Source organism: Mustela nigripes, chromosome 14 (genome assembly GCF_022355385.1).
Source record: "Mustela nigripes isolate SB6536 chromosome 14, MUSNIG.SB6536, whole genome shotgun sequence".
Taxonomy (NCBI): domain Eukaryota; kingdom Metazoa; phylum Chordata; class Mammalia; order Carnivora; family Mustelidae; genus Mustela; species Mustela nigripes.
The window spans coordinates 94,566,541-94,580,373 of record NC_081570.1 but is presented as its reverse complement, the minus strand read 5'-3'; positions in this window follow the sequence as shown (position 1 = coordinate 94,580,373).

Sequence of the window (13,833 nt, the reverse complement as noted above, 5' to 3'; positions counted from 1 at the left end):
TATCTTCAGCATGATTAGAATAATAATTATGATTATTCTGTGAAAAGCATCTTTGAGTACAGCTTTCGTACATGCAAATGGGAGCAAGGTCCCAGCCCACCAAGCTGTGGAGCACGGCCCAGGTCCTTGGTGAGGGCCAGGTCCCTGCTCCTGCTGACCTCTGAAAACCCACCCAGCCGCCTTCCTCTCCAGAAAACACGAAACCAGTTCCTCTTCTCTTCTCTGGCTAGGAATTGGTCCACCTGGCAAGTTCATAAAAGAACCCTGTGGCTCCCTCCGTGTTTGGCTACTACAAACCCAAAGGATTAACTGAGGGGTGGTGGGGGAGGGACTGTGGTCTGTGAGTCGCCATGAAGAGGCAAATGGTTGTTGGCCAGTGCCTGGAAAAGAAGAGCAAAGCCAGAAAGTTCCAGAATCCCTAAACAGGATGAGCTTTGTAAATGCCTGGGGCGGGTTGGGGGGGGGGGGGAGACTCTGGATGGTTAGGACCCACACCCAGGGCCTCACTGACAGGAGGGTGGTGTAATGACTGAACAGGGCCATCAACAGAAGCTCTCTGGGAACAGACAGCCTAAGACTCATATGGGGTCATCGATCTGAGCTGGCCAATTCCCCACTAAAGTAAGTCAGCCACATCCTCCTGGAGAGCCCTCGGGAGCCTCTGGCCCAGTGGAGGGCCTACAGCACTCTCTTCTCATTAAAAAATAATCCTTCAATTTCTGAAGCTTCAGAGAGAGTATGTGGGTGATTGTTTTAATACCATTCCTTAACCCAGGCTCTTTTATGCATTTGAAACATTTCATTAAAACAAATAAAGACAATTAAATTAAAAACAGTTCTCTTGGTGGCAGACGGGGTAACCTTTGTCCGCGAAGGTACATTTACGACTTCCCTTTTTTTTCTCCCCCACGTAAGATTTAGCAACTGAACGAGCCTTTTCTTGAGGAGCAGGAATAGCAGGGTGTGGAGAGGCACAGCTGGGGTCCTCAGGGGAGGAGGGTCTCAGGAAACAGAGCCAGCCCAGGGTCACTGCATATGATGAGGCCACTACATGGCACAGGGACAGGGCTCTGCCTTTAAAAAGAAGGGCTCCTCGGCCACCACCTCCAGCTGCCCTGCCTTGAGGTGGAAAGCGTCCCAAGAATGGATGAGGAATAGGCAGGAGTGGGGCTGCTTGTGGCCATGGGAGCAGAGACTCACCTCATCTTCTGTCAGAAAATGCCACAGCCCAGAAAAGACTCCTGGGCCATCTTTGGCTCCATTTCCTCTACTCACATCGACCCCTCCCAGCCACCTCCTGCCATTGCTCTTGCAGGGAAACCAGACAAACTGGAGGCCCTTCTAAGTCTTCTATGATGAGAAACTCGTTCAGGAAAGGCAGAGGCCAGTGCTGGTTGGTGGGAATGGCTGCCGAGAGAATCGTACCAAGCCTGAGCCTGAAGTCACCTCAGGGCTCCATGGGAAAGGGTGCCAGCATTGATTGGTGATGTCTGCCATGGGTACAGATTGGGAAAATACTGACACTAGTGTCATATATCTTTTAACCAGGAGGCACTATGCAGAAAGAATCGTTTTATACTAGAAAATACCAACAAGAAAACAACCCCAGGCTCTGGGTCAAGGGGTTTTCGACTCCCAGTTATGCTTTTGCCTCTGATGACAGAAATGAATTCCAGCAATGCCTTCAGCCTCTGGCTCAAGTCATCCGGTTGGAACCGGAGTCCTTCTATTGAAAGCTACGGGTTGTTGGTGCTGGGAATAGTGTTACGAATCCTCAGTGCATTCCCCTTTTCTAGGGGTTCAAGGAGTAAACTGCTTTATTATTTTTTTCTTACCCTTTTGGTAAAGAGACCTGGGCTAAGCCCTAGAAACTCTACCTTCTGGGATGCGAGTCCTTTCTAGGGAGGTCACCGCCCTGGCCATCCTGGCCAGAGGCTATATGATGTATACACAAGGGTCAAGATGATTTCTACGGGCTCAGATCTCCCCCAAACGATGAGATGCTCTTCACTTTTCCTCAGTCAATGTTTAGCCTCCCAAAATGGTTCTTTTCAGTTCCAAGCAAAAGAAGACCTAGTACTTTCAGGCCTTAAAGTCTTAAGGTCAGGGGTTCAGGTCTCAAGGTCAGTGGTTCCTGCCAAGGGTATGCAAGTTCACTTTGAGAATTGTTTTCCAGTGGTCAGTAATCCCCTTTCGGAAACAGGGACTAGATAGAGCGGCTGCAAAGGGTCAGTCATCCTAATAGGGTTGCGCTTCATCTTCCCCATACAGCCCTCTGATTCTAAGACAACTGCAGAGGAGGAAGGGACCACACTGCCTCTGAGAATGTCCTTCAGAAGGGCACTATAGCACAGATGGGTGGCATCTCTCTCACTCTTTCTCTTTCTCTCTCTTTTTCTCTCTTTCTTTCTCAGGTGAACTTTAAGTTAACAGGCCCACCCTGTTTGGTAGGTTCACAAAGTAGGTATCGATCATTTGCAAAGCAAGTCCCTTGGGTACAAACCAGCTCACTCTGAAAAAAGGTTCAGAGTCCCCCTAGGGTACAGCCCAGAAAGGAGAAGTGTGACTGGACACAGAAAATAAAGTTGGGAGGATTGTGCCTTGGATAGAAGTTAATGAGCAAAGGTCATGGGAAATGTTAATATTATAGCCCTGAGTGAAAAAAGCTGGAAACAAGAATGTTTGATGTCATTCCATTTTGTGCATGTTGGAAGGGGGTGCTGTGTCTGCATGCACATAGACACAAAGAAAAAGAAGGTCGGAAAGAAAGGAATTAAAATGTGAGCATTTCATCCCAGCACAGAAGAATTGCTAAGGACATTGAGTTCGGTTTTATTCATTTGTGGGTCTTGGTGGTTCTTCTGTCTTAATACATTTCCATGCTTTCTAAGTTCTCGGTTAGAGCATGTGTTCCTTTTGTAATAGAAAATGAAGTAAATGTTTCTTTAAAATAATTATAAAGGGTGGAAAGGGGGAAATATAAAAGAAGAGGAGTATTGGGATAATTTGGAACTTTGCTCAGATCTTCATTCAGCCCCTGTTTAGCCGATGCCCTCAGAGAAATGATTTCTCTTCCCTGGGCCCCCATTTCTTCTCCCTAACTCACCTGTCCAGCACAAGCTTGAAGAAGGCACAGCTGTTGTTTCCATGGTACTCAGTCGTTATTCGCAGAGCAAGGGGGCTTAGCAGCCAGTGGAAGACGGTCATTGTGCTAGGAAGGGATTTTGAGTCTCCTCTACTGACACTGAGATCCAGAGACGGCAGACTGAAGGCAGCCTGGGGAAACCCTAGAAGAGGTCTGCAGGGACATGCCCCCACCTGCCATCAAGTGCCCAGCAGCTCCTCCAGCCCAGACACGGGGGTGCAGAACAGCAGAAACCTTCAGTATTCCCATGAGTGAGACTCCAGCTCTGACTATGGCCATGTGACTGACACTGAGGAGTCCAGGACACAGTCTCCAGACAGAACATTCTTTCTGAAACAGTGTGTGTGTGTGTGTGTTTGCAAGCAGGGGCCCAAGCTGGACTGAGAGAGGCAGATGGGTGAATGCGCTTGCAAGTTGGTGAGACCCACAGCCAAGAAATTGGCTGAGCCACCACGGCAGGGTCACATGGGACATGGGGATCCCAGGACAGGGCTGAGCATGGCTCCAAAGGCCTTTGGGGACATTGCCCACCATGGGAATGATAGCAGCAACACCCAGCAGCATGACCCAGCAGCATTTGCCAAAAGGAGTGATCCTGGTTCCCTTCTGACACATAAATCTTGTGCCAAAGCCCTCAAGTCAGTTTCAGCAAGGGGTCCCCAGAGCTCCCAACCTGGCACATAATTTCACCTTCTTAAAGAATCACCCGGCATCTTCCTCCTGTCCTAAGAAAAACAAGAAGAGGAACTGCCAGAGTTTCTCAAGAGATTAATTGAAAACATCATTAAGGGGATGCCTGGGTGGCTCAGTTCATGAAGCGGCTGCCCTCGGCTCAGGTCATGATCCCAGAGTCCTGGCATCGAGTCCCACATCTGGATCCTGGCTCTGCAGAGAGCCTGCTTCTCCCTCCCAATCTGCCTACTGCTCTCCCCTGCTTGTACTCTCCCTCTCTGTTAAATGAATAAATAAAACCTTAAAAAAAAAAAGAAAATAGCATTAAGAGTTTCATGAATACATAATAAGACAGTAATTTCGCTCCTTTCTCAAAGGCAGACTTGGAGACTGGGTACTTTCCCTCTGGGGCCTGCTCACCCAGGGACCCCGGCTTCGGGGAGGAGGACTTCCTGCCACCAGCGAACAGCAGCTGTTCTCTATCTAGCAAAACTATGAAAGAGCACATCCTCGTCAGCTTCCAGTGCGGAACCCCGGGCCAGAGACCTCACGTGCATCGTGGGTGGCTCTTCCAAGAGAAACAAGAAGAAAGTGCCTCTGTGTGTCGCTGGCACCCGGATACATCGTTCACGTATTGGTTATATATTTCATTTGCATGTTTGCATCAGTAACTCTTTTCTTGGGTGGATGACAGACCAAACTAGAATCCAACCGTCTTAGGGCTGGGAGGAAAGCCAGAGAGGAGACAGCATCCCCAGTGCCCAGCTCAACACCCAGCACTTCGTGGAGTCATATGGTGGGTGAGAACATCAAGGCCCCGGCGAAAATCACAGGACCAGTCACAGTCACGGCACAATGAAAACTCAGATCCACTGCTCCCATCTTGTTCTACCACGTTGCTTTCCACAGTTCTGCTCAACAAACCAGAGCTAAGTGAGGAGGCAACAAGGAGTAAGACAGAGCCCCTGCCCTCAAGGGACTGGTGAGAAAGACAAGGAAATAAATGACTGTGATGTTAAAAAAATAATCAAGCCTATCTATAAATAAGGCCAGGAGAGGACACTATGCCCTCAGAACATCATTTGGTCATTGTTACACCAGCCCACCCAAGGATTACTTAATTACCGAGGGGATGGTTTTCTGTTTGACTTGGCTATTTACCATTAAGGGCTCAGACTCTGTCAGGTTACATATTAACTTGTAGATCGTGTCCAGCAAAGATGTAAATAATTTCAGGGCGCCTGGCTGACTGAGTCAGGAGAGCAAAAAAGGCTTGATCTTAGGGTTATAAGTTCAAGCCCCATGTTGGGTGTAGAAATTACTAAAAACAAAACAAAACAAAACAAAACAAAACAAAACAAATAAATAGGGGCATGTGGGTGGCTCAGCCATTAAGCATCTGCCTTCGGCTCAGGTCATGATCCCAGGGTTCTGGGATCGAGTCCCACATCGGGCTCCCTGCTCAGGGGGAAGCCTGCTTCTCCCTCTGTCCCTCTTCCCACTCCTTCTCTCAATCTCCCTCTCTCTCAAATAAACAAATAAAAATCTAAAAAAAATAAGTAAACTTCAAAATAGATATATAAATAATTTCTAGCAAATGGAAAAGATAATTTTCTATTTTAAAGATTGCTATTATAATTGCCTTATAGAACATCAGCTGGTTTTGTTTTATTTTTTAACTGTGGTAAACTACACCTAACATAATATGTCACCATCTTAACCACGCTAAGGTATGTAGCTCTATGAAATACATTCATGTTGTAGTACAGCCGTCACTACCATCTGTCTCCAGAACTCTTCATCCTGCAAAACTCAGTGCCCATTAAACAATACCTCCCCATTCCTTCCCACCCAACCCCGGGACCTGGCAACCACATCCCACTTTCTGTCTCCCTGAATTTGACTACTCTAGGCCTTCCTATAAGTGGTATCATATGGATTTGTCTTCAAGTTTCCTCCATGTTGTAGCTGTATTAAAATGTCTTTCTTTTTTAAAGCTGGATAATATTCCATTGTATGTACACTCACAATTTGCTTATCTACCCACCTGTCCCTGGATGCTGGGGTTGCTTCCACATTTTCGCTTAGCATGACTAATGCTATGAATACGTGTGAGCAAATACCTCTTCAAGATCCTGCTTCCAGTGCTTGTGAACATATACCTAGAAGTGGAATTGCTGGATCATGTAATAATTCTATGTTTAATCTTTGAGGAGCCACTGTATTGTTTTCCACAGTGGCTGTACCATTTTACAATCCCTCCAACAGTGCACACGGGTTCCAATTTCTCCAGATCCTTGCCCAAACTTGTCATTTCTTGGTTTTGTTTTGGGGGGGGGGTTTGGTCCTAATGGGTGTGAGGTAGTATCTCACCGTGGTTTTAATCTGCATTTCCCTAATGATTAGTCATGTTGAGCATCTTTTCATATGCTTGTTGGCCATTGGAACATGCTCTTTTGGAGAAATGTCTATTTAAGTTCTTAGCCCATTTTTCTAAAAAATCAGGTTATTTGGGTTGTTATTGTTGACTTGTAGGAATTCTTTGTATATTCTGGACATTAACCCTTTATCAGATACAATTTGCTAATGTTTTCTCCATCCCACAGACTGTCTTTCACTCTGTTGATAGTTCCTTTAAAGCACAAAAGTGTTTTCATTTGTTTGGTTTTTTTTTTTAGATGGATCGATTTATTTTAGAGAGTACAAGCCAGGGGAGAGTCAGAGGGAGAAGGAGAGAGAGAATCCTCAAGCAGACTCCCCGCTGATCATGGAGCCCAACTCGGGGCTCGATCCCAGGACCCTGAGATCATGACCTGAGCCAAAATCAAGAGTTGGATGGCCAACCTATTTAGCCACCCAAGCGCCCCACAAATTTCCAACTTTTATAAAATGCAATTTATCTGTTTTTTTTTTTTCTCTTGTTTCCTGTGCTTTTGGTGTCATATCCAAAAAATCATAGCCAAATGAAATGTCATGAAGCTTTTCCTTTATGTTTTCTTCTAAGAGTCTTCAGTTTTAGTTTTTATGTTCAGGTCTTCAACCCATTTGAGTTCATTTTTTGTATACTGTGTAAGGTGAGAATCCAACTTCATTCTTTTGCATGTGGATATTCAGTTTCCTCAATTCCATTTGTAGAAAAGACTGTGGAATGGTTTTGGCCCTCTTGTCAAAAATCATTCGGCAAAGAAAAAAAAAAATATATATATATATAAATATAAATATATTTGGCCACATATGTAAGTTTTGTTTTTAACCTAGGAATTTTACTCAAACATTTCTTTTTTTAAAAAAATATTTTATTTATTTATTTGACAGAGAGATCACAAGTAGGCAGAGAGGCAGGCAGAGAGAGAGAGAGAGAGAGGAGGAAGCAGGCTCCCCACTGAACAGAGAGCCTGATGCGGGACTCGATCCCCGGACCCTGAGATCATGACCCAAGCCGAAGGCAGAGGCTTAACCCACTGAGCTACCCAGGTCCCCCTCAAACATTTCTTTTTAAGTGCTTATAAATACACAGTTCTTCAAAATGCTCTCTGAACCAGCTTTCCCACCTTCCAGGCTCCCTCATTCACGAGTTTCTCATGTTGATATATGCCCATTCTGTGTTTTAACAATGTTCTTAAATGTTTGAACATTAGGCTTAGATGGTTCTTAAATGTTTAAACATTAGGCTTAGATGGTAACATACAAAGGGTTACACATGTCTGAGTGAAGATCACCTCTGGTTGGGGGATTCAAAAATCTTTTCACTTCTGAGATCAGCCTTCTGATTAATAGGAGGACTTCTGGCCAATGGAAATGGAGATCTGTGGAGGATATCAAAGACCCCAGGAGCAGCAGGAAGAGTGACTTCCTTCCTGTTGACTTCCTTTCTTGTGTGTCTTAGCCAGCAAAATCTAAGGGCCAACGTAGATGTGAAATTTTCACACAAGCAAGTCCAGAAAAAAAGCCCCTTGCCTTTCTTCTGTCTTGTTTCTCCTCACAGCCCTTCCCAAGGGGTCTCTATTCCAGCTCTGGGATCCACAGCCCTTCCCAAGCCCCTGCCTCCACCTCTCTTCCCTTTCCCCTACCCCCCAAGAAGCTAGAAAAGTCCTGGGCCTTTCTTTCAACAATTCAGATTCATCTTCCATGCTGCCTTACCTGGGGAATTACATTTCCTGGCTGTCTCAGTCCTCCCGCGTGGCGCATCCGTGAAATATCTCCCTGACGGACTCTAAATGTTACCAGCATCAATCACGGGGATAAACAGCAAACAAGCCCGAGACAGAGCAGCCATCTCTGTTGGGGCCAAAGTGGTATTAATTAGAAAACTTACTTCTGGCCATAGAGCATGAGCCCTGCAGCCCTCAAATGACTTTGCTTTGGCAGCACACATCTCGAGGGAAGGCAGCTGGCAAAACCCCTCTCTCGGGGCTCTTTGCCCTGGAAGGGGCTTCTGCCCCTGGTTGAAGTGAAGGGTCCAAATTTAACACTGAGACCTGTGTTTCCTGAAGATGTCAGGTATGCATGTTTCTTCTTGAGTTTCTGAGATCATATTGCTGTGGTCCCCAGGCCTTCCTAATGCAAACCTCCTAACCCTTGGTCATCGTGTTTTCTTGGGCTCTCAGTGGTCACAGCGGTCTGCACTGGCCAGACCCTCCGGATGTCTCAGCTTCTGACAAGCCAGGAGACTGTCACTGTCACTGACCTCACCTCTTTCCTCCATGGAAATCCATGCACGGCAGGAACCATGAGGAACCTCAGCAGAGCCTGAGCCCCGTGGCCCCAGCTTGCCCACCCCACCACCTATCCCCGAGCCTCAGCTGCCCGGATGCCCTGACTGAGGCCTCAGGATGGTCCCAGCCCCTTGACCTTAGCTCAGCCTCTACAACCAGCAAAGGCCATCTCCCCCTTGGGGTCAGCAGGGCTACCTGAGGGGCTGACTGAGAAAGGTGTGAATGGAGTGGACAGAAGCACAGCAGTCTGGAAGCAGTTCAGGGTTGTCTGGACTCCTTTCAGGCTCAGTAACCTGCAGGCACTGAGTGGGGACTATGGGCAGGCACGGCGGCAGCCATGCTGCTCCTGATTCCCCTTCGATAGCTAAGTAATGTTGGGCCAAGTCACTCCACCTGTCTAAGCCTCAGTTTCCAAATCTGTAAGATGGTGCTGATGATAACATCTCATAAAGCCGCTGGAGAGTGAGAATAAAGCACTTGGTAAAGCACCAGGCAATAATCAGTTCCCAGCAAATGTTAACTATTTCTTGGGGTCAAGGGTGGATTTTCTCCAGTTTGTGTATAAGAAATAGAAAGTCTTAAGGAAAGGACAAGGAAAAAGAGCCGAGAACTTGCTGCTCATTTCCTTAGACAATCTCTTTGCTGATCGATGTTTCCACCAACTAGTAAAGGAGGTTAGTCCTAATTTCATATTTGCTTGTCCAGAGAGTGATAAACTGTTATCCCCTTAAAGTAATCCACACTGCTTTCAGATCGGCCCTTCTCAGCCTTGACAGATGGGATTATATTCATCTTGCTTCCCCTTTAGCAATAGAAAAGATCAATGAGACATTAGTCTCCCCACTCCTGAGTTTCTCCTGGGGGAAAATGCTGATGGTCCAGAATTAATGCGGCAATTGATTTACTGTGTGCTGTCTAAAGGCAGGCAGACAAGCTCTCCCACCAGTGGGAGGGGAGGCGGGGGAAGGCAGCCGTTGGCCACTTTATGGGACTGGCTCAGGGACCTGTGTTATCCAAACTGGGGGAGAAAATAATTTGCAACCGACCGACCTGGGATCTACATCCTGGCAACTGGCTGGCCCTAGCCTTGGAGTCCCCAAAGCCATGGACACTTTCAAGTTCTATGTCCTTGACAAATTATTGACCTCTCCTCTCCTTCATCCACAGAGTGGGGATACAGATCCCCCATCCCAGTATGGGATCAACGTGAGGAAACGTGCGTGAACAAATGTGCTTTGTAGATTTCAGCTTTTCATCTTCAGGTGCAAGAGTAAAGGCAGTGCCTTTGAATGAGAAACTGACCAGGTTTACAGATGGCCAATTACAGAGGCCTAGAAAGAGGAAATCCGTAACAGTAAGCTAGGAAGACCATCCACCATCTTCACCGTTATTAACACCTGAGATCACCACCGTTTCTACTGTTTCTTGGGAACTGGGATAATGTACAAAGGAGTGGAGAGGGTCAGTTTGCTGGGATCTGCAGAGGAGATTCCTTCTCTAACAGAACAGGCATTCACTGAACACCTGCTGTAGCCCAGATGCTTTTCTAGGGACCATGGAGAGTGAGGACCACACACTCAAGTTCTGAAAAGGCCTTGGCTGTGAGGGTTTGGTGTTTCTCTCTTGGTCTTCCTGCCACCTCTCTGTCATCTTCTCCATCCCAGAAGCAACTCTGTCCCTGACAGGCTTGGGTAGGGATAAATGCCCCCACCCCTACCCCACCACTGCTCATCCAGGAGCCTGCTTCTCCCTCTCCCTCTCCCTCCCCTGCCCCCACTCATTCGCTCCCTCTCTTCACTCTGCACTCTGTCTCCAATAAATAAATAAGATCTTCCCAAAAAAACCTTAAAAAAAAATTCTTTCCCTCCCCCTTTCCACCTGCTTCTCCCCGCACCCCCATGTGCAGTCTCTCTCTCTCTCAAATAAATAAATGAATCTTTAAAAAATAAACAAATAAAAATAAAACTTCCTTTCCTACTCCATAAGTCAGCTCCTACTGCTGGTAACTATGAACCCCGAGTGACAGTCAAGTCCCATTGCGCCCCAGCTATCATTCCTTGAAGTCCCAGAGACAACGACGGCTTCCCTTTGTTCAGTGCTCTCACTGGTGCCTGGGACTGTGCTCCCAGATCCACGTTCCTCGTCTGCCAGCATCCTCACACTGTTGCCACGCTGATGCAGGTGCTCTTCTTATCTTCAGGGATTGTGGGGAAGAGTGGGGACATGAGGGCGTGAGAAGACTTGTGCAAGGTCTTCTCAGGGTAATGAAATGCTGGGACAGGAGCTAAGCGCTAGAAGCCACATGTGGATGCCACAGCTGGTGGCAGCGGTCCAGGAGAAAGCTTCTCCCTCTGCTGGGCCAGCAGGCAGGACGAGGTGGGTCATCTCTTCACAACAGTCTCTTCTCTGAAGTAAGGGCCAGCATCATCTCACCAGGTTCACAGATGACAAAGTAAAGACACAAAGACACTGTACGAGAAGGGATTCGTCCACAATGGTGGGGTTTTTCACAAGATTACTGACCATGTGATGTCATGTTCACCCACAAGCAAGTTCTCTGAAACCCAACTGGGGTGAAGGGGATGCACATCAGGTAGACAGTGATATGTAGCAGAAGAAGCTAGATGCCGGCGTTGGACTAAAAGCCTCGGAGCACAGGTCTGCACTGCAAATACATTTTAATACAGGTAATTTCTTTTCCTTTCATTTTCAAGTTCTTATTTCATTTACACAATTCCAAGGCCGATAAATCTTGACATTAAGCCTGATTTGATGTGTGGTACAGATGGTCGGATTAAGGATACAATATTTCATCAGTTCCTCTACATTTTCTTTTCTCTGATGGATGATTTTTTTTATACTGCGTTGCTCTTTTTTTTATTCATAAAGGCTTCATTCCCATTTGTCATGGCTGCATTAACTGGGCATCTAATGAAGGCTTGGATATGGAAGTCTGCATCTCATTTATCCTCAACAGCAAAATTAATAAAGCATTGGGAAGATAGCATCCTAAGCTGGAACTTCTCTAGGCCACCCTGAGTTATCTAAAATATATTTTGCTTGTGTCTTCCAGGATTGGGACTCAGCTGGACACTTTGGGAGACAGTGCCCAATTTCAACTTCTGTCCACGGACAGTCCATACCCTCCCCTCCCCGTCCACCCCACCCAACTTGTTGTTTGGAGAGGCTTGGGTCAAAAAGGCCAGGAGCCTGTTCTTGTGCTCATTCTCTCTACACACACTTATTGAGCTCTTCGATAGGCCAAGCTCAGGGATATAAAACAGACTCAAGAAGGTCACAGACAAATGGGTCATGCCACCACTGTTGGCCAGTGTCCAATATAAGGAAAATAGTCAAGTACTAAGGTTGGGAGCAAGCTGGAAAGATTATCTGCTCTATCCTTTTGCCTCTGGTGAGGTGATCTTCTCAACCAGTTTTTCTATTAAGTCCTGCCAAATATCTGATATCACAGACATTGACTTTGACTTACAGACGGGTACGGTGGTTTCCCAGGGCTGCTGTCTCAAAGTACCACCAATGGACTGGCCTAAACAACAGAATGTTATTGTCTCACAGTGCTAGTGGCCAGCTGTCCAAAGTCAAAGCGTCAGTGGGGTTGGTTCCTTTGGATGGCTGTGAGGAAGGGATCTGTTCCAGGCTGCTCTCTTTGGCTTACAGATGGTGGTCTTCCCTGTATTGCCCTGAATCCCTGTCTCCTCTGGGAATGTCTTTTTGTCCAAATCCCCTCTTTCTAAGGACACCTGTCATATGGGATTTGGGCCCCCTGTAATGACCTGATTCGAAGGATTATTTCCAATAAGGTCACATTCAGAGTGAGGACTTTAATACATGAATTTTAGGGAGACACAATTCAACCTGTAACAATGAATGTCTCTGAAGTTGGTTCAAGGAAAGGTCTAAAACAGCCTCCAGCGAAACAATATAGTTAGAGCCCTGGTGGAAGGTTCAAGTTCTAAATTAGCCACTTGTCCTCTCTGAGCCTCAGATTTCTTCTCCAGAGAGCAGGAGATCTGGATGGGCCTCTAAAGCCCTCTCACCTCTCCAGGATTGTGCTGCTGAGAAAGTGAGAGAAGTTGAGGCCACGTAGTAGGGAAATCCACGGTAAGGTTCTACTACCTACAACTAGGGAGATCCTGACCAAGCACTGACCTTCTGAGCCTCAGGGGGTTTTTAACTGTAAAATGGAGACAGTGATGGAAGCTACTTCATGGACTGTACGATGGAATATAGCTCAGCAAGGAAAAGAAAGAAATCTTGCCATTTGCAAGGGTGTGGATGGACCCAGAGAAGATTATGCTAAACAAGATAAGTCAGATAAAGACAAATACCATATGATTTCTTTCATATGTGGAATTTAAGAAACATAACAATCAAAGGGGGAAAAAAATGAGAGAGGGAGAGAAACCAAGAAACAGACTTAACTTAGAGAACAAACTGATGGTTCCCAGAGGGGAGGTGGGTGGGTGAAACAGGTGATGGGGACTGAGGAAGACACTATCTGAGATGAGCACGGGGTGCCGTACGGAAGTGTGGAATCACTGTATTGTACCCCTGAAACTGACATTACACTGTATGTGAACTATACTAGAATTTAAAAAAAAAAAAAAAACTTTTAAAAATACAGAACATAAATATTCTTCAAAAAAAAAACTAAACCAAAACCAAAAACCAAAAAAGGCTATGAGGACTAATAAGGCCTGCAAATTGCCTAGAACATGGTTGTCACTCACGTATATGAACTTTAAATGGTATTACCGCTCTTCGTACAGGCAGTCAGTTAGGCTTCAGATCTGGGACTCCGCTCTCTGCTCTCCGGTGGCGTCCACTGTCGGAAGGCAGGGACCCAGTGTCTTACCCAGTGGCTCCCATGGAGTGAGACACTTTGGCAGCGACACTCTGGCAACCCAAAGGGACATGCTTTTCCCCAGCTCCACCTTACCTAAATCCTGTCCCATTCTATTTAGTTCATTCACACTCGTGTCATTAGGATTAGCACTAGAATTTCAGGTTATTTTTTCTCTCACTGTGTTTTATAATTTTTATATTATACAGAAGTGTGATAAACCATATTCGATTATGGCATTTAACAGGGCTCTGTAGAGCGGCTGTGTAAATCCAGCCCTGCGACCTCCCTTCCCCGGGAACTAGGCTGCTGGAGGTATGTCTCAGCGTTTGGCTCTGACCTTCATTGAACTGTTTCCGACTTTCTCATGGGTGTCCTCACCTAGACTGGAAACGGTGTGAGGAAACAAACAGGGCTTCTTTCTCAGATTTAGGAGA